This window comes from Macaca thibetana, chromosome 10 (genome assembly GCF_024542745.1).
Source record: "Macaca thibetana thibetana isolate TM-01 chromosome 10, ASM2454274v1, whole genome shotgun sequence".
Classification (NCBI taxonomy): Eukaryota; Metazoa; Chordata; class Mammalia; order Primates; family Cercopithecidae; genus Macaca; species Macaca thibetana.
The window spans coordinates 17,648,133-17,666,610 of record NC_065587.1 but is presented as its reverse complement, the minus strand read 5'-3'; positions in this window follow the sequence as shown (position 1 = coordinate 17,666,610).

Genomic DNA, 18,478 nt, shown 5'->3' with positions numbered 1-18,478 from the left:
GTTCTCTTTGTGTATCTGCATCCTTGTCTCTTCTTCTTTCAAGGACACAAGTAATATTGGAGTAGGGCCCAACCTAAAGACCTAATCTTAACTTAATTGCCCTTGAAAGTCCTGTCTACTACTTTAACATACAAATTTGGGGGGTTGGGAGGAGCAAAATATATAAATAACAGGCATGTTTGGCCAGTGTGAAAAATGTGCTCAAATAGAAAAATTCCTCTCCTTTCCTCTTCCCATCATGTATTTGAAGACACAATCATTTGAGACAGCCCTTCTGAGGATGACCTCAGAGACCAAGGAATCTCCTGGCCCTATACAAGGCTGTGGCCAGTCGCCAGCACACTCTTCCATTTGCTCTTCCTTCTTCCTTGCTGCACTCCCTCTTTGATCTCGTACCTTCTTTGCTGAGAGAATGGCTCCCTACTGAAATGTTTGCATGCAGAATTTTCCTTCAGGTTCCATTTTCTAGGGAGCCTGGTCTTTCACATGAAATTTATCTGTTTTCGCCAACCTAAGGCAGAATTAGAATTTTCTGGGGCATTGACTTTGCAATGTGGCTTTATTCGTTTGTGTTACAGCTTGGCCTCAGCTGGGGCAGCTGAGGAGTGCTGGACCAGAAAGGAGGGAGTAAAGACTTGAGGTGGCGCTGGACAGCAAACCCCAAGGTCACACGAGCACCCTGGGTCCTCCTGGTGCCCTGGAAACCACTCTGCCCCCAAGGCCCTACTCTGGGCCTACAATGTGAGGAGGAGCCTCAAAAATCTCTGACACACTTTCAGGGGCATTCTTCCATTTTCTTGGTGACTACAACCTGGCTTTCTTACTTGGCCACACCCTTGATTTTCTCTCCAAAATGTGCTTCTTTATTTTTTTCACATGGTCATGCTGAGAATTTTCCAGATCTTTACATTTTGCTTCCCTTTTAATTATAAATTCCTTCTTTAAAGCATTTATCTCTTCTTGCATTTTACTATAAGTGGTTAACAGAAGCCATGCCACACCTTGAATGCTTTGCTGCTTAGAGATTTCTTCTGCCAAATATCCTAGTTCATTGCTCTTATGCCCTGCCTTCCATAAAGTCCTAGGATATGACATAACTCAGCTAAGGTTTCAGCCCCTTTATAACAAGGATGGCCTTTCCTCCAGCTTCAATACCTTGTTCTTTATTTCCATCTGAGCTCTCGTCAGAATGCCCTTTACTATCTATATTTCTACCAATATTCTAGCTTGAAACCTTGTTCCTGATTTCCATCTCAGATCTCATCAGAATGCCATTTACTATCCATATTTCTACCAATGTGCAAACTAAAACCACAATGAGATACCATCTCACACCAGTTAGAATGGCGATCATTAAAAAGTCAGGAAACAACAGGTGCTGGAGAAGATGTGGAGAAATAGAAACACTTTTACACTGTTGATGGGACTGTAAACTAGTTCAACCACTGTGGAAGACAGTGTGGTGATTCCTCAAGGATCTAGAACTAGAAATACCATTTGACCCAGCAATCCCATTACTGGGTATATACCCAAAGGATTATAAATCATGCTGCTACAAAGACACATGCACACGTATGTTTATTGTAGCACTATTCACAATAGCAAAGACTTGGACAAGCCTTTTCTATGCAAGTGAAACTCTCCCACATGTACACAATATTCATAGCATCATACAAAAGAATCTGGAAGCAACCTAAATATCTATCAACAGTAGAATGAATAAATAAATTATGATAGGTAGTTAACAATAACAGCAAAAATAAATAAATAAATAAATAACGAGCAGTAGTTCTCCAGGACTGATAGCATTGGCATCACCTAGGAACTTATGAGAAATATTCATTCTCAGGTCCTTACTTAGCCTGACTGCAGAAACTCTGGGGTTTGAGCTCAACAATCTGTGTATTACCAAGTCCTTCAGGCAATTTTAGTGTACACTAAAGTTTGAGAACCACTGAAGTTGAGCTATGGCAGCACAGATTAGTCTCCCAAACATAATGTGGGGCAAAAAGTCGGGTGCATGATAATACATTCATATGACACCATTATAGAAAATGTTTAAATAATCACTATATTATTATGCCCATGAATGCATACATCTGAAGTAGTAAAATGAAACAGAAATGCATGGGAATGATAAATACTAAGTTCAGGCTGGTGATTGCCTCTGGGAGAGAAACGAATAGGATATATAGTTTGCAGGGGTATACAGGGGACTTCAACTATATTGATAATACGGTATTCCTTAAATAATTTGTTGTATTATTCCTTATAATAGGAATAATGGTTTAAAAAACATACAACATGAAATTTACCATCTTAACCAGGATCTCACTGTGTTGCCCAGGCTGGTCTTGAACTCCTGGCCTCAAGTGATCTTCCCCTACTTAGCCTCTCAAAGTGCTGGTATTACAGATATAAGCCACTGCAGCTGGCCTTATCATAACTTTTTTTTTTTTTTTTTTTTTTTTTTTTTTTTTTTTTTTTTGGAGATAGAGTCTCACTCTGTTGCCCAGACTGGAGTGAAGTGGTACAATCTTGGCTCACTGCAGCCTCTGCCTCCCAAGTTCAAGCAATTCTCCTGCCTCAGCCTCCCAAGCAGCTGGGATTATAGATGCCTGCCACCACACCCAGCTAATTTGTATATTTTTAGTAGAGATGGGATTTCATCATGTTGGCCAGGCTTGTCTCTAACCCCTGACCTCAGGAGATCCTCCCACCTCAGCCTCCCAAAGTGCTGGGATTACAGGCATGAGCCACCGTGCTGGGTCCCATAACTTCTTAATTATCTTCTTGAATACTTCATTTTTCTGACATTTAAGTCACCATCACTCACCTATATATTCCAACCATATTAAATGTCCTCTGCACATCTTTAGTCCTTTTTCTCTGCTATGCCTATATGCATACCATTGTTTTTGCTTGGAATACCCTTATCTCATACCCTGCATGCACAAATACTATTCATCCTCCAAAACGCAGTTCATAGGTCAATTCTTTGAAGTCTTCCCTGATTTCAATATTTGTAAGTGGTCTCTTCCCTCTTCCAAATCCCCGTAACACTCTAACTTCTCCTTTCTCAGGGTACTCACATCTGACTACCTTGGTGTCTATACATGCCATGATCTCCCTGGGACAGAATTCATAACTAACAGCTAAAATGTATTGGGTGCCAACTGTGTGCCAGGCACTGTACATATAGTATCATATTTATTTGCTCCTATGATCCTTTTATCAACCTGATGAGGTAGGCAGTGTTAGCTCCATTTTACAGATAAGGACAGTGAGATTTAGAGACTCAGCCAAGTTTACACAATGTGGCAAAGAAGGCTACGGTCTGGCAAAATGTGTTGTTTCGTTGCCATAATATAGAGTGGTTGCATGGAAGCAGAACCCAACATGATTATTCCCCAGCCACCTTGCATCCTGGCAGGACCTGTGACTAGTTCCCAGCAACAGAATCCAAGTGCAAATGATGTGTGTCCATTCCAAGCGAAGGTATTTAAGAATCAGTTGGCCGGGCGCGGTGGCTCAAGCCTGTAATCCCAGCACTTTGGGAGGCCAAGACGGGCAGATCACGAGGTCAGGAGATCGAGACCATCCTGGCTAACACAGTGAAACCCTGTCTCTACTAAAAAAAAAAAAAAAAAAAAAAAAAAAACTAGCTGGGAGAGGTGGCAGGCGCCTGTAGTCCTGGCTACTCAGGAGGCTGAGGCAGGAGAATGGTGTGGACCCGGGAGACCGAGCTTGCAGTGAGCTGAGATCCGGCCACTGCACTCCAGCCTGGGCCACAGAGCAAGACTCCGTCTAAAAAAAAAAAAAAAAAAAAAAAGAATCAGTTGTGCCTTTCCCCACTTCTGCCTTTATCTGCTATCCAGATGCAGAGAACTCTAAGGAGGCCACCGTAAAGAAAGGCTCTTGAGTCTCTCTGACTACACCAATCAACCAGGAATATCCACCTGGAAGCACCACCTACATGAGAAACAAATGTATTGAGGCACTGAAATTGGGGAGTTTACACAGCAGCTGGCATTATCTTAACTAATTCAAACAGCTAATAAGAGGTGGAACTAGGTTTCAGATTTTAGAGGCTGTGATTGATATGACTCCATACTATAAGATCAGAAGCCTGCACTTCACTGTTTTTTGTTTTGTTTTGTTTTGTTTTGTTTTTGAAACAGATTCTTGCTCTGTGGCCAGGCTGGAGTGCAGTGGCGTGATCTTGGCTCACTACAACCTCAGACTCCCTGCCTCAGCAGGTTCAAGCAATTCTGCCTCAGCCTCCCAAGTAGCTAGGATAACAGGCAGATGCCACCATGCCCAGCTGATTTTTGTATTTTTAGTAGAGACGAGGTTTCACCATGTTAGCCAGGATGTCCTCAATCTCCTGACCTGGTGATCCACCTGCCTCGGCCTCCCAAAGTGCTGGGATTACAGGCGTGAGCCACTGTGCCCAGCGGAAGCCTGCACTTTTCACCACAAAGCCAGTGTCTCTCATCGTGTCAGTCAAGGGTCATTTCTACAAGGATTACAAAGCTGCCTGTAAAAGATGTAGACATGGGACCTCACTCCAGATTTTCCAAATTAAAATCTTCTGTCTTTGTGATTAAAATCTGCCTTGTTAACAGTCTTCCCAGGAGAACCTGGCATAGGCTAAATATTGAGAAAGGTTTTTATGAACGATATCGTCTCCCTCCTAATATTCAGCACAGCATTTTTACAGAGAATAGGGGATCAGGCAGCATTGCATAAGTGAATGAACAAAAGTGTGAGCCAATAGGGCATTTCTGAGGAAAGGGACCCCAAACTTTCCATCTCTTCTGGATCCTAAATCCAGTGCTGACTCCTTAAATCCTAGTGGACAGCATCCCTCAGGATTGCTTCTCGAGTCAGAAAGGCGTTCAGCCATTGCCAGAAGTGACCCTCTGCTATTCTTGATGCTGAAACCTCACTTTGAAGCTACCAGAACTCAGACGCCATGCCTGGTGGATTTACCGTTCAGCCTGCCCACGGAGCAGGTAATTAGTTTGAAACACAGAGCCACAGCGAAGGTCAAACTCCCCCACTGTCACAAGGGACACTTTGTTCCCAACAATCTCTCTCATAAAGGACCTGGAATCCTCCCCTCACACAGCCTTAGTCCTGAGAAGAGAGAGAGAGAGAAAAAAAAAAAGAAAGAAAAAGAAAAATGCTTTCTCATAACAGTCCACTCTAACCTTGGTTTTTGTTGTAGCGTTCTACAAGGGCTGATAACTGCTGGGATCATACAGCCGACGGTGAATTTGATTCAATCCTGAATTCCACTGCAGAGGGCTCCTGTGAGAACCGCTAACCTGTGTTAATGGAAGAGGACAAAGAAAGGCCACCTTTGGATTTGTGAGGTCACGCACAGCCCAGGAGGAATGAAATTTACTGAGTTTGCTGCCAGCTCAAGCCATTTTCTCAAAATGACCATCTCTCTAGGGAGAGATATTATGGTAATACTGTTAGAAACTCGGAGGCTAGGTAATAAAACGATATACGTTTGCTGTTTTGTCAGCTTTGGTTTTTGCTTTAGCAGTTGTTTAAAATGTGAAGAAAATCAAGGAAGAACAGAAAAATAAACAGGCAAAAAGACTAAAGACAGAGGGAAATGGAGAGTCAGCATACAAGGGGGAAAGAACAGAGTAAATATAGAGACAGATAAAAGAACAGGGTGGAGTGAAAGGGGAAAAAAAATAGATTCTACCTCCCTCCCTTTGCATTTGAAGAAAGCTTGGACATCAGCTTTTCACTTTCCTGATCCACAAAAAATTGTCAGTGACCCTGTTTCTTCTCTCCTCTGAGTCTGGAACAGGTATTGAGGGATAATCTTAGAAAGTTTTAAATTGCCTGAGCACGGCACTGAAGCTGCCCATTGACTACCGGGAGTCTGGTGTGTTCAACAGAGGATGCAGAACAGAAAAGGAATCAATCTCTGAATCTTGTACCTTTATCGGCTCATGCTGGCTGCCCTCCTCCCTCTCCTGCCATCTCCCGGAAAAGCTTTCAGCTGAATCCTTCATGCTCGCTCTCTCGGATAAACAGCTGCATGTAATCCCTTGCTATGCAGGGGACAGAGATTCGGCCTTGCATGGTTAGAGCAAGGATTCTGGGCTCTGATCTCGCGATTCCTCTCTCTCTTTCTCACTCCCACAGGAATGAGGCCCTGAGAAACTGGAAGGTCAGGGAAGATTCCTGTGGGACCCCTGGGTTTACCCCTTCAGCACACCCTCCCCAGACACACCTGAAGGCAAAAGCAGACATCCCCCTATCACTAAGAAACTTATAACATTATAAGGTTCATCTATCTTCAGCTTAATACCTTGCCGTTGTTAAAGAGAGAGAGAGAGAGAGAGAGGGAGGGAATAACACAAAGGAATTAAGCCAAAGGTTATTTCCACACACAACTCTGATTACAAATTTAGTGCCATTTACATCTCTAGCAAGGTTAATTACAAACATCGAGGGGAAATGCCTGTGCAGGTTTTTTCTCATGTCTCCACTCTCTCCTGCCAATCTTGATATTCTTCTGCAAGGGGTCACCTGCTGAGTAAAGGTTGGGACATAGTTTTAAAGTCAAAATTTTGCTGCTTCTTAGCATTAAAAAGATGCAAGTTATTTAAAAATGGATATATATCTTCAAGGTCCCTATTCTGGAATTTAAAAATCAAGCAAATGTAGATTCATCAAAGGAAATTTGCATTTATTTCAATAATTGAGGAAAAAAGACTAGAAAAAAATGTAACCCAGCTATTAGATGGATATCTCCTTATTCCCAAAAGACGGACTTATATCGGCTTGTACCTCTCCCCAATCCACAGCCTGTGGAAGTTCAAAGCTCTTTTCTTGTATTTTTGAAAATTCTTGGAATCTTCCTTTTTCATACCCCCCTCTACTTCCTGGATACTTACTGACTCATTGTGGACTGCCTCTTTTCTGGGCTTTGGGTTGACCCAGATATGAAACTTCCTGAAACCTCCACACACCAAATAGGAACCAGCCCCACCAATCATTTGTGAGCACTAAGCCTATACTAAAGATTTTAAAAGGGAAAGGAGGTTTATATGGTAGCAATAAGAACACCATAGTCCTTACCCTTCTTAAAATATCTATGGGCGGGCTATATATCAGTTAAACATTTTCTTTGGCCCTTCAGCTTGTTCCACTTAATTCTGCTGGCTCTTTGCCATTTTTCTCCCTCCCTCTCTTTTCCTTCCTACTTCTTTCTGGAGCATTAAAACATAATTTCTCTCTATTTCCACTAAAGCCTTAGCTCTAGCCAGCATGTGGGATGGGTGACAAGGGGAGGACTCACCAAGGAATCATTTCAAACATGACACTTCAAATACATTTAAGGAAAAAGAAAAAGGGCAGAGAAGTTGGTGGTCACCACTGATGACGCAGGCAGACTGCATGGGGCCTTCCTGTGCCTCTAGGGTGCTGCATCTGAGTGCTCCAACAGGAGAGACAGCCAGGATTAGGGGTGAGGGGTCTAGAAGGGAGGGTTACCAGCCTGAACCTGGGGTCTGCACTGCTGAGAAAGAAGGGCCTTGGGGAGAGCACTTATCCTCCATTCTTCATGTTTTCATGTTGCAGCATGTTGAATGGTGCCGCCTCAAAAAAAAAAAAAATATATATATATATATACACATACACATATATGTCTACATCCTAACTCCCAAAATGTGCAAATGTGACCTTCTTTGGAGAAAAGGTCTTTGCAATGTAATTAAGTTAAGGACCTTGAGATGACATTATCCTAGATTATCCGGGTAAGCTCTCAGTCCAATAGCAAGTGATGTCATAAGAGCTGGAAGAGGAAACTCACACACAGGAGGAGAAGACCATGTGAAGACAGAGGTAGAGACTGGAATGATGCAGCCACAAGCCAAGGAACCCTAGAGCCACCAGAAACTGGAAGAGGCAAGGAGTAGAGCCTTCAAGGGGAGCGTGGTCTTGCCCACACTTTGATTTGGGACTTTTGGCCACCAGACTGCAATAGAATAAATACCTGTTGGTTTTGGCACCTGATTTTTTGGCAATTTGTTACCGCAGCCCTAGGTACCTCATTCACACCTAGAGGGGTCTCCATTTGAGTAATATTCCTGGCCTTTTTCCCCAGAGGAAGCAACATGACAAACTACAGAGTTTCAGAACCCCCCCACCAGTCTCCCCTAAATGGGGTCTGCCTACTTGCACACTTTTCCTCACCTGCTCACTTACACGTTGTAAAGAGCCTGCCCCTATCAAAGGAGACATGTGGGTGTGAAGAAGTTGTGCCAGCATCTGGATGAATAAACATGCCTTATTCAGGATTAGTTAGCAAGATGGCTTTCCAACAGGCTGACCCACTGTACTCCAGTTTCATTCGTAAGAACGGTGATATTTTCATCTCCATCTGCCTGATTCTTTGGCCTCTCGGGTGGAGAAAGTAGACTGTTATTTGTTCGCTTCCTAAAGCCTTGAAATAAGTCAAAGGGGCAAGACAGATGCTTGAGCAGAAAATGAGCCAAGAATTTGATGGTAGGCAACATCCAGATTAAAAAAAAAACAAAACAAAACAACCGTGATGCCTCATGTGGTGCCACTTGGGTATTTCAAGAATCAACCTGTGCATTTGCTAAAGGCACCTTTTCGTCAAGATAGTTTACTTCCATCTACTAGAAAATGATTATAGTGGGCTGATTGGGATAGAACCAGAGAGTTTACTGTCATCTGCCTGGAATTGCCACAATTCAGATGCAAGCAATGCCTAAGATGAGAATGATGCCCTCCAGGGTTGTGCAGTGCCCGATCTGTCAAGTGGTCAGTAAGTGATGGTTCTTATACCATGTTAGGGAAAAGGGTGATACCCATACGCCACACTTCTCCCTCCCTCGTTCAATAGAAGCAGCTCTCATGCAATTCAGCCCCTCAAAGGTCACCTACTGGATTAGGCTTGCATGTCTGCAACTCGGTTTAGACTCAAGGAACTGTGCTTGTTATATACTTACCTAAAAATGTCAAGTTCTGCCTGGACCAGCCTTTGACATTATCTTACTTTAGGTCTGGTACCAGACCCTTCCTCTCAGAATTACAAAGCACCTGGCCCCGCAGCTCGTTTTTGCTATACGCCAGTCAGTCAATCCCAAAACAATTCACAAATGCTCACCCAGCCCCACCACTGGTCGGCATCCTTGTATGCTCATAGCCACCTGTAGGCCCCCAGCTCTGCAACAGTCTAGGATAGTGAGGGGCACATAGAAAGTGCTCAGGCCGGGCGCGGTGGCTCACGCCTGTAATCCCGGAACTTTGGGAGGCCGAGACGGGCGGACCACGAGATCAGGAGATCGAGACCATAATGAGTAATGTGGTGAAACCCCGCCTCTACTAAAAATACAAAAAATTAGCCGCGCGTGGTGGCGGGCGTCTGTAGTTCCAGCTACTCAGGAGGCTGAGGCAGGAGAATGGCGTGAACCCGGGAGGCGGAGCTTGCAGTGAGCCGAGATCATCATGCCACTGCACTCCAGCCTGGGGGACAAAGCAAGACTCCGTCTCAAAAAAAAAAAAAAAAAAAAAAAAAAAGTGCTCAAAAAGTGCTGGGTGAACAGATAGATGAATAAATGCTCTGTATGTGTAGACAGCTCAGCTTCCTCCCTGAGTCAAATTTGCCTACATGGTATTCTTTCATAGATTGCCTTCATGACTTTTTCCATACCCATATTCTGCCAGCACTATTATCTCCTTTCAATTGACTCACTTTTTTCCTTAAGTGATTTGAGTAAAAAACCTAACCTAAGGAGAAGCTCTATATGCTAAGTGAAAACAGGTGTCTTTCTACTGCAGTAAAGTGTTCAGTCCACGTACCGTGGAAAACCATGTCATCTGTTACCCGTTGTGCACATATGACACTTTTGAGTAGTGTGGGTCTAGGACTTGGGTCCACTGTAACCTAAACCGCAGTAAAGTGTTCAGTCCACGTACCGTGGAAAACCATGTCATCTGTTACTCATTGTGCACATACGACACTTTGAGTAGTGTGGGCCTAGGACTTGGGTCCACTGTAACCTAAACCGAGATCCAACAAGCTCCTTGGTGGCAGCTGAATAATGCGTCTGATCCCAGCCTGCATGCCTTGTCAAAGGCAGCACAGAGTGTCACACTTGTTAGCAACAGGACGAAAAGAGCTGGTGTCTAGAAGAACAAGGAGAGGTAGGCCACAGGCTCACAGGATGTCAGCCCCTGTCAGAAGAAGACAGAGCCAGGCCTGCCAGCCAGAGGAAGTGAATCAGAACAATTATTCAAAGTCATTTGTTTGGAGGACACGATTGATTTTTCTTCTTTTGCAGGAAATGCTTAGGTGAGCGCAGACCCTGCAGGGTAGGCAAGCACCTGCCAGGTCACTGGCTGGAAACCCAGATAATTCTATACTCCACATTTTCTGGATGAAGGTCCCTCTGGCATGGGCTGTCAGGGCTGTCAAATTGTTCATTGAGAAAGCCTCTGCTCAGCATGCCAACAGAAGACACTGCTTTTCCACATCCACTCTGATGTCGGGGAAGAGGTGTCCCTGGGTGGTAGAGTCTTGATAGAGATCAACCAGGAGAGGCAGGGTAGGACGGTCTACTTGGCAAAGCAGTTGAGGCTGTTCTAGGCCTGGGAGCAGGACACAAGGAAGCCACTGCCCTCTTGGCACTAGTTCCGGGTGCCTTGGGAGGACCTTAGTTCACAAAGGATAAAAAAGAAAAATAAGGGAATCATTGATTGAGCATCTGCAATGTGCTGGGCACTGTGTTAGCTGCTTTAAGAATAAACATTGGATGCCCATCTTCTACAGATAGTTAAATCTTTATTATTATTATTATTATTATTATTATTATTATTATTTTGAGATGGAGTCTCGCACTTTTGCCCAGGCTGGAGTGCAGTGGCGCTATCTCGGCTCACTGCAAACTCCGCCTCCAGGGTTCATGCCATTCTCCTGCCTCAGCCTCCCGAGTGGCTGGGACTACAGGCGCCCACCACCACGCCCAGCTAAATTGTTTTGTATTTTTAGTAGAGACGGGGTTTCACCATGTTAGCCAGGATGGTCTCGATCTCCTGACCTTGTGATCCACCCGCTTCGGCCTCCCAGAGTGTTGGGATTACAGGCGTGAGCCACCGCACCCGGCCAAGTCTTTATTTTTTAATAATCAAATAATAGAAGCACTCATCCTACAGCTTGCTGGAAGGCCAGGGCATTTTCCAGGCATTTCTGGTTTTTTCTTTTCATTTCTTTATTTTCTTTCTTTTTTTAACTTGTATCTTAGGTTCAGGGGTACACGTGCAGGTTTGTTATATAGGTAAACTTGCATCATGGGGGTTTGGCGTACAGATTATTTTATCACCCAGGTACTAAATATAATACACAATAGTTTTTTTTTTTTCTGACCTTCACCCTTCACCCTCAACTAGGCCCCAGTGTCTGTTGTTCCCCTCTATGTGTCTATGTGTTCTCATCATTTAGCTCTTACTTATAAATGATAACATATGGTATTCTGTTTTCTGTTCCTGCATTAGTTTGCCGAGGATAATGGCCTCCAACTCCATCTATGTTCCTGCAAAGGACATGATCTTATTCTTTTTTATGGCTGCATAGTATTCTATGGTGTATATGTACCACATTTTCTTTATCCGGTCTGCCATTGATGGGCATCTAGGTTGATTTCATGTCTTTGCTATGGTAAGTAGTGCTGCAATAAACGTTTGCGTGCGTGAGTCTTTATGGAAGAACTTACATTCCTTTGGGTATATACCCAGTGATGGGATTGGCACATTGAATGGTAGTTCTGTTTTTAGTTCTTTGAGGAATTGCCACACTGGCATTCTGAGAATTTCCAAAGACTAGTTTATGTTTCAAAAATATTTTTGCTGCTTGTCCCCTTTCCTATTGGGCTGCTTCTCTGAGCTAAAGTCTGTTCACCACGGTTGCCTTGAAATCATGTCTCCACATTGCCACCAGCCTCTCAGGGCCACTTTGCACATTTATTTCTCCACCATAGTAGACCTAAAGGTCTTCTCAAAGTCCCAATACACAGCAAACACAAGGTCTTCAGGTTGGATGTGTTTTGCCAAAGTGCAAAAATAAAATGAGGACACTACACTGTGACTGGATGTCAGACATCATTTCTTCTAGGACGCATCCACCCTGTCTGTTCCTAGGAGGCCACTCCTGTCACCAGGACCTAAAGCCACTGACCTGTAGCCATGAGGAGCTCAGCTTCACTTATCTACCCAGACAAGAATCCACCTTTTAAAGTCCTGCAATTCCAATTCCAATTCCAATACCTTCTCATTCTCTGGACCTCACAAGAGGAAGCAACAAAATAAAAAACTTAACGAAAACATCTCACTAGAGATGCATCCACCTATGATAAAGATAACTTTTAAATTATTAAGTAGAGGTTTTAAATAAGTGTCCAAAGCATATGCATTTGAAACTCACCATTCATCTTTAACTCTGAGTGACTACATTATTTATTTAACAGATCCTTACGTGAACACCTACTAAGTGACAGCTACTAAATATTAGCTCATTTAATTTTTTTTTTTTTTTTTTTTTTTTTTTTTTTTGCAGAGAGCAGAGGTGCTCTCTGCAAAAAAAAGAGGTGCAGAGAGCCTTGCCCAAAGTCATACAGCCAGCTAGTGGCAGATTAAGGTTTACAGCAGGTCATTTGGCTCTGTAGTTAGTGCTCCTGACTACTAGACCGTGCTACTTTGCAGTGGTTCCCCTTCTGCTCAGAGGGAGAGCCAATTCCAAGGACAAACCCAAACTTAAATGGTGAGGCCTTAGAAAAGAAATGATGCGTCCACTCTTTCCATCATTAGGAGTTCAGAAGTACTATGACTCAGACATGGAACTCCCTCACCCAGTTACATTATCTAAATTAGTCTTCAAAACAGCCCTACTAGTTTATCTCTCCATTGTTCACTCTACAAGTGGGGAAACTGAGGTACAGGAAGCAGTAAATTTTGGATTTGACCTCAAACCTGTCTTTTAAAAATATGCTCTTTCCACTATACAGAACATTGTATCTACAGGATGCTACCAAAGATCATTTTAAAATTTGCTTTATTTCAAGTCTTCTGGATCTAAAAGTAAAAGTTCCACAATGCTTAGCTACATAAGTAGTGTGCTTGGAGCTATGTATGGGGAAAAAAAGGACAATTTGTCACGGTTCTAATTAAGAAGTAAACCTTTGGGCTGAGCACATTCCTATGCAACCTACTTAATGTAATTCTTGCTTGCAGGTTTTCTTGTTCATCCATCGTCTATTTGCTCACAGTCAGCAAGGATCTATTTTAAATGCATTCTTCTTCCCCAAAGATAATGATGATGACCACAGTAATGGTAATAATTTCAACATATTTCTATTCATTCATTCAACATATGTTTATTTAAGTGCTCACTTAAATAAGCATGAGGCTGTAGCATTAGAATGCCCAGATTTGAATATTGGCTCTACCACTTGTGTGACCGCGAGCAAGTTATTTATTCTCTCTGTGCTTCAGTTCTTTGTTGTAAAGATAAAATGGAATTATGTATCTAAGGTATTTAGAGCACTGCCTGGCACATAGGTAAGAGCTCAATAAATGTTCTTTGTTATTCTTTGCCAACCATAACAATGGGTAGCAGTGACACAGATAAATGCAGCATAGCTGCAATTCAAATTAAATCATTATAACGAAAATGGAAGTGCATCCTTACCCTGACTGCTACATTGTTAGGCAAATGTTACACGGGAGTAAAATTTTACCCAGCACAATTATTCTGCTTCTTGACTAGTGTCTCAAAATCAGAGTGGTGCTATGGAAGCTACTCTGAAGTTAACCCTGCAAATTCTTTCAAACATTGGCTCTATCTGAAAACTAAACATTCATGATATTGGGTGAAGGCAACCTCTAACAACTTGGCAGGCTGAGCTCATGTTGCAGGACTTCCTTAGTACCATAAATACTGGCCAAAGTCAGGAAAAAAGTAATACACAGTCTTTTAATTAAATACATCTTTCTCTGCAATACCAGCTTTGCTGCTGGCCTTTATGCTGAGCTCAAAGGAAAGAAAAAAATACTTAAGGGATAAAAACAAAATGGAAAATTAAGGCAAGAGTGTTAAGTAAGAGATAATGTTGCACTGATTCACAGGGATCTTATCAACCAGTGACTGGGAGTTTTACAACCACACAGTGAGTAGGAGATTTGGCCTGGGGAGGTGAGAGGGTGGAGAGATAGAAAAAGGGGTAGGTGGAGAAAGAGAGAGAGAGAGAGAAAGAAAAAGGAAACAAGTTGTAACAGAGACCCTTGCATAAGGCTGGGTACCTTTAAATGCCATTCCATCTATGAAAAGGAGATAACATTTAATTCAGCTCAAGGAATTTTTTATCTAACTGTAAGTGAGAAAATAAAGTTACCATAAGAAATGGAAATGCCAAGCCTGAAGCTTATGTTGTAAGTGATCTAAATTCACATTATTGCCATAATTTTTAAAACTCCAAATAAGAAATAAAGACAAAATTTGTTTTGAAATTAGTGTGACTACAAGGATCTTGGCAGCTACAAATTCAAAACCACTATGTAAGAATAGTTCCAAGACACATGACCCTCCCACAGAAGAAACAACATCATCCAAATATGAGTTTGCACTTAAGATTATAAACTAACAAAATAAAGTATAATGAAGGAAATTCAGCAAGTAATAATGAGGAAAATTAGCATCTCACTAACTAGAAAAAATAATTTATATATATATGCGTGTGTGTCTGTGTATATATATATAATTAGAGACAAAAAGACAAAACAGAAATTATAAAGGGAATATGAAAAAAGAATATGCATATTTTAAAAATAAATAATACTTTGAGGAATAAAAGATAGTCATTAAAATTGTAAGCAGCATGGTAGATTTAAATAGATTAGATGCAGCTGAAAAGAGACTTAGTAAACTGGAAGATAAACACAAGGAAATAAAGTAGAGTTTAGAGCTTGTCACAGAAATTATGAGATATTTGAAAATAATAACATAAGAACAGAAATTATGAGATATTTGAAAATAATAACATAAGAAGGTGCAAGGACATATCTTACAGGATGTTCAGAAAAGGAAACTTAGAAGATTCTAGTAGGAGGAAATGGAAAGATGGAGTGTAGGCAATATTTGGAGAGACAATGGCTAAGAATTTTTCTGAGTGGAAAAAAGATGACTTGAAACAGTACACTGAGTCCTGAGAAGAATAAATTAAAAACCAATCCATATCTTAACACATCATGGTAAAACTTCTGAACAATAAAGACAAAAGCAAAACCTTAAAAGCAAGGAGAGGGGGAAAAATATCCTATAAAATAATTATAGTTAGATTGACAGCAGAGTCTCATAAACAACAATTGAATTCAGAGAACTATGGAGTGACATTTTCAAAGTTCTTTGGTTTTGTTTTTTTTTTTTGAGACAGAGTTTTGTTCTGTCACCTGGCTGGAGTACAGTGGTGCGATCTCTGCTCACTGCAACCTCCACCTCCTGGGTTCAAGCAATTCTCCTGCCTCAGCCTCCCTAGTAGCTGGGACTACAGGAGCATGCCACCATGCCCAGCTAATTTTTGTATTTTTTTCTAGTAGAGATGGGGTTTCACCATGTTGGCCAGGATGGTCTCGATCTCTCGACTTCGTGATCTGCCCAACTCAGCCTCCCAAAGTGCTGGGATTACAGGCTTGAGCCACCACACCTGGCCTCAAACTTCTCATGTAAAATAACTGCCACACTGAAATTCTGTGCCAGCTCTCTTATATTCAAGAGCAATGGTGAGACATTGCTTTGGTGAGATTCCTAGAGTAATTATTTCTAAGTCTTACCCTTACAGAGCAGCAGATTAGAAGGACCCTGAAAATCAGAGAAAAAAACAGTATTTATAAACCTAGAATTTCTGTAAAGAAAACAAACATGTCTTTTTCTCCCAAGAAAAAGAAAGGAAGCCCAAAGCCGGTAAGTTTGAGCTAATTTTAGGTTCTTAATCTATTCCAACTTCTGAGAGAAAATCCCTTCTCAGAGATAGGTGGGGCTCATATTATGGGTGTATAATTGGACTGGCCCATGGGGCCTTAATGGTGGACACATAGTTGTCTGCACTGGTCAGAAGAATTTTGAAATTGTCACAGATCTCAAAGAGCTTATAAATAGCTTACTAAAGCAAATAGGTAAGTTCATAATCATAAAGCATGTGTGTGCTCAAAAAGAGACCATTCAGACCATCCATAGACACCTCTATGACCATCCAGAGAGCAGGTGTCCAACTCCTCATCATCTGTAGATTGATTGACATTGATTGACATCTTAGATTGACATTCTAGGCCTTTCGCCATCATGTGCTATTGTAAATTTTCAATATAATATAATCTTTATTATACTGAAATATAATCTTTCAATTGTCCCAGAATTAACCCTCTCCTTCTCCAATGGACTCTTCTTTAACCCTTAAAAAAAGTCACATTTTAATAACTATGATTAAATAAATATTGGTAAATACTGGTTGTTTGTTGGTTGATTTGTTGACTGTTTTAATAAACAAAAACGGTTCTTATGTCCTTATATCTTGGCATCTAATCTGTGCTAAATCACTGTTGACAAATTATAGCACAAGACTGTACATTAAAAAATGTAAATCTTCTCTATCAAACATGCAAGCCATGTGTCCTCAACTCTGGGTTGTGACAACTTTCATGGTATAGTACAGAACAGGAGTTTAGACAGAAGATTTGGAGTCAGGTTCCTGAGCTGTAATTCTGATTCTCCAACTAGGTCTGTAACCAGGGGTAAGATATTAGATTCCTTTGTATTTCAATACCTAACTATAGAAATAAAATTATGATATATTTCACAGGGCACTTGAAAGAATTTAATGAAGCAATATGTGTAAAATTGAAATGTGTTTGATACATAGCACATGCTCAATATAAGTTAGCACAGGGTGCCATTATTTTTATTAGCATTTAAATCACACAGAAGAAGGAAGAAACATCTGCTATTCAATTTATATGTTATTGCAGGTGAAGAGAAGGCATCTAAATGAAGATTTGGAGGAGACCATAAAACTTTTCCAATTTTCTGTAATTCTATACTGACTCTCAAAATGTTGAGAAACTATGAAGACTAATCCAAGTCTTTTGATTCTCAGTCTACCACTTACTCCATTAATTCCACTGCTTGTACAATCCAAGTCTCCTGGCTCCTCTCTAGCACTTTCCATCACTTTACTTTTTGCTATTACAACTACAACTACTATTAGTACTCATAATACTACAACTATTGCTATTACTACTATTACTACAACCATCATTAATTCTGCTGTTGTGCTCTCCTCTCTACTAGAAACCATTTATGATGCATAACTTTTGCCAGACACTTTAAAGGTATTATCTCTAATCATCACAACAATCCTGAAAGAATTGTATGCATGTCCCCATTTTACAGATGCAGAAATTGTTAACTCACTTACTTACCATTCACAGCCAGTGAGCAGAGGGGTCAAAGTTCCAAACTAGATCCCTCTGCTTCATAAGACCATGCATTTTCATTTTACCAGTCTGCCTCTCTGCCTAAAAGTTATTTGAACACAATAGAACAGATTTTCACCAAAGTCTTACAGCTGTTTTTCTCAGCCTGCAAAACAGATTGCTCCCAGTTGCTAAGCCTAAAGATCTGTGCCAATTTGTCAAAACGCCCATGGCGTTTTAATGATTTAGAAAAGCACAGGCCAATGGCTTTTTCTACACACAGCAGATGCCTCTGTTCCAAGAACTATAACAGCATCAAAGTGAAGGGCACCCACTGATTTGCAATGTTTCCTGCAAGTGACAAGTCCATGGATTTCATCTGCTGGGAGACAGGGGGAACCAATGGCAAAGAGGAGTTCTGTCATGCTCATCCGCCAGGAGAAAGGGAGCAAAATATGACCAAGATAAAACTACCTCAGGGTGGGAATCTGGCAGAGGACGGACTGAAGATTAGCTTAAAATAATCTTTTCTTCCTTCTGGTATTTGGAAAGCCTTGACCCTTTAGCTTTCTTATTTTGGCTTTTGCATTCCAGTTCCTGGCCTGATTATTTTGATAAGTGCATCCCTAAATGATGGTCTCACTGGAGTCTAGTTGACAGAAATGCAGAGCAGTAAAGGGAAGAAGAAAGCTGTGCATCATGGAAGCCGCAGATAAATGGGGCCTATTCTCAAGGCAGGGTGAAAAATGGGGGAGTAATGGCAGCCATTTTGCAAGGTGCTTGACTTATGGACTCATAAGTCTTTTAGAATCTGGAGTTAGTGCTTCAAAATGATGGAGAAAAACGAGGAAATGACTGCACACCAAATATAACCCATGTTTCCGGGGACAGGGAGCAGGAGCCTGTGCTTACGCCTCGTGTGGTATTACTGCGCACCATTCATCATCTGGCCTGG